Consider the following 3,561-nt stretch of genomic DNA (forward strand, 5'->3'; position numbering starts at 1 on the left):
GGATGCTTGTCCAACAGAATCTGGAGTTGGATTTTCTGACTCGGAAGAGACATAGTTGACAAATTGATTTCTCCTACTACATGTGGAACAATCTTTAAATTTTTGAAAATTTTTAACAATGTTCTACACATGATCGAACTTCCAACCTGCTTTGAACTTAGAATCTTTCGTGAACAACACTTTAGCTTTCAACATCTGTGAAGTTCAAATAATTAAATACAAAATGCATAAGTAATAGTATATCAAATAATATGTTAATACTCACAATATCTTCATTTGAAGCACCGCTTTGATGCATATTCTCAATTTGTTTTATGCATGCATTAAGTCTCCTTGATGCTTTTTGGATAGTATCTAGTCGGGCTTGCATAGATCTTTTAGTACGAATTTCCTAATGCTCCAGCCTTTCTCCATTGAAAGCTTCTTCAATACGAGACCATAATCGGTCACTTGTTTGATTAATTCCAACAATTGGGTCCTCGGAAATTTTGGATATAAACCCAACATAAGAGGATATCCTCATCCATGTTATAGGCTGCTGATCGGACAGTCATTCTTAACAATGGATGAAGGTAAATATGTATACAATTGAATTCAAATGGTAAATAAAATTGAATTCAAATGGTAAAATGTAGTGAATTATATGTTACCCTGCATGTCAATATATAGGTAAAATCCTAATACTTACCATGCTTATTACATTGAATTGGAAATGACCATTCACTCAAATTAATTGAAATGACCATACAATGAAAAATTGTCTTATTTCTTCATATAAAATTAATTGGAATCACCATACAATAAAAAGCTTGTCCTATTTCTTCATATAAAATTAATTGAAATGACCATACAATGAAAAGCTTGTCCTATTTCTCCTTATAAAATTAATTGGAATGACCATATAATAAAAAGCTTGTCCTATTTCTTCATCTAAAATTAATTGAAATGACCATACAATGTAAAGTTTGTCATATTTCTCCATATAAAATTAATTGGAATGACCGTACAATGTAAAGCTTGTCCTATTTCTCAACATAAAATTAATTGGAATGACCATACAATTTAAAGCTTGTCATATTTCTCCATGTAAAATTAATTGGAATGACCATACAATGAAAAACTTATCATATTTCTCCTATTGCAATTACACTACTATAAATACATAGCATATCCTCCTGATATTTTTAAATCATTCATAACTTATCACATATATTTTCCACAAGTCTCCATAATGAATTTCAACGTTAGTGATTCATCATCATCTTCTTCTTCTTCAGATGATGATAATATTATGATTCATCAAAGACAACAAACTTTATGTCGTCTTCACAAAAATAACAACATGATCATCCAACAACTTCTTGAACAACAAAGCCAACATGTACTACATCGTGGTTCAGTTCCTGAACATATTGTCATCAATTGTGATCGTGAAAATGTCGATCGTAGATTATACAATGATTATTTTTTCAGATAATCCAATGTATAATGAGACCATGTTTCGTCGGAGATATCGAATACAAAAAATAACGGCATTTTTCCGTATGTTGGCATATAGTGCTCCAGCAGATGCCACAGATGAGTATATTAAAATTGGAGAATCTACTGCAATTGAAAGTATGAAAAAATTATGTCGCGCGGTGGTGGAGATATTAAGAGAACGCTATTTTAGAAGTCCAACACCAAATGATATTTCTAGACTTCTCAATATTGGTCAGCAACGTGGATTTCCTGGAATGTTAGGCAGTTTAGATTGTATGCATTGATGGTGGAAAAATTGTCCAACCGCGTGGGCGGGGCAATACGCAGGCCGTAGTGGAAAGCCTACTATCATTCTCGAAGCTGTCGCAGATTATGATCTTTGGATATGGCATGCATATTTTGGTTTGCCAGGCACCAACAATGATATAAACGTGTTAGAGTCATCTCATCTATTCTCGGATCTAACTCAAGATATTTCTCCTCCAGCTCATTATGTAATTCAAGGAAAAGAATATAATACGAGCTATTATTTAGTTGATTGCATATATCCAAAATGGTCTACTATTGTGCAAACAATTCATGAGCCACGTGGTTAGAAGAAAAAATACTTTGCAATGAAACAAGAAGCATATAGAAAAGACGTTGAACGTGCATTCAGAGTTCTTCAATCACGTTTTTCTATTGTAGCGGGACCGATACGATATTGGAGAAAAGAAGTGTTTCATGATATAATGACTACGTGCATAATTTTGCATAATATGATTATTGAGTATGAACGTGACCTTAATGCACATATCGAAATTGAAATGGAAACGCATTCACCAGAGGTCGAGATGGTGATAGATGAAAATACTCGATTTCAAGATTTCATATCTCGGTACGGAAAAATAAGAAATAAAGATGCACACATTGAACTTCGTAATGCATTAATCGATCATCTGTGGGAAGAGTACACCAATTCCGAGAATTGATACATTGTTTATGTTATGTGTACGTGTACCAAGTGTTTTTTTTATTAATAGTTTGTTTTAATATAATATGTTTGTTTATTTAAATGTATTATTGAATTATTTTGTTGTTTATGAATTATTGATATATATATATTTAATTTTATTTTAATATTATTAAATGAATGAGAAAAGATTAGGGTTAAATATGTAAAGTTGATAAATATATAGATAATATTAATAAGGTTAAAAAGTTAGTGTAAGAAAATAATATTCAAAAAATATTCTTTTGGGTTTGGAAATGGGTTTTTGGGTTGGAGATGAATTATTGTTTGATGTGACGTTTACTGTATTTTAGGTTTGAGAATGAGTTTTTGGATTGGAGATGGTCTTATCTCGCTAATTTATATTTTGTAGTTTCTTTCTCTCTTTATGACTTCTCAACATTTCTTCTTGAATCCTTTTAATTTGATCATCACAATTCCTTTGTTTTGTTCGGTTGTTAAGAAAACAAAAATATACTTTGTTTTAATTAAGCTGTAATAACACAATCCAGATCTTCTGCTACCGATTGCTGTGTTTCCCTGTTGCGGACCAATCAAATTGCAGCATTATTATTATAATAATAAATCAATCAGGGTAGGAGACGGAGGGAGGGAGAATCCGGAATCCGGGTTTCATTCTGGGTTCACACCAGACGCCGTTAACGGAAGCGCCTTTTAACGCCAGGAAATATTATAATATTCATATGAAACCCGGATAAGATATCTTCGCTCCGGGCACCGTGTCAGAGGGAAGGGTGCGAAGCGATGGGAGCGAAGATTTGCACGCCCAGGAGCCCTGACCCTCATGTAAACCCCCCATACCCACCCATAAGAAGACCGCTTGCCTTTCATGTAAATACACTTACCCTTCTATGTAAAGACCAAAATGACATGGATTTTATATTTCCGTTTATTAAATATTAATTCAATTTATTAAAAATTACATGCAGCAACGAACAAATATTCGCTTTAATTACTTCACTCTTATTTTTTATTTTTTTTATTTAATTTTTTTTAACGGGAGACCCTCAGGAGCGAAGATTTATTCGCTTAACTTAATTTTAATAAAACCTCATGTAAACCCCCAC

General features: G+C 32.6%; 1 pseudogene; it reads left to right on the forward strand.

Moving 5' to 3' along the window:
* Positions 1-1,231: 1,231 nt before the first annotated feature.
* Positions 1,232-2,497, forward strand: LOC124943415 (annotated as a pseudogene).
* The last annotated feature ends 1,064 nt before the right edge of the window (positions 2,498-3,561 follow it).

Source organism: Impatiens glandulifera, chromosome 6, assembly GCF_907164915.1.
Source record: "Impatiens glandulifera chromosome 6, dImpGla2.1, whole genome shotgun sequence".
In the NCBI taxonomy this organism is placed as follows: Eukaryota; Viridiplantae; Streptophyta; class Magnoliopsida; order Ericales; family Balsaminaceae; genus Impatiens; species Impatiens glandulifera.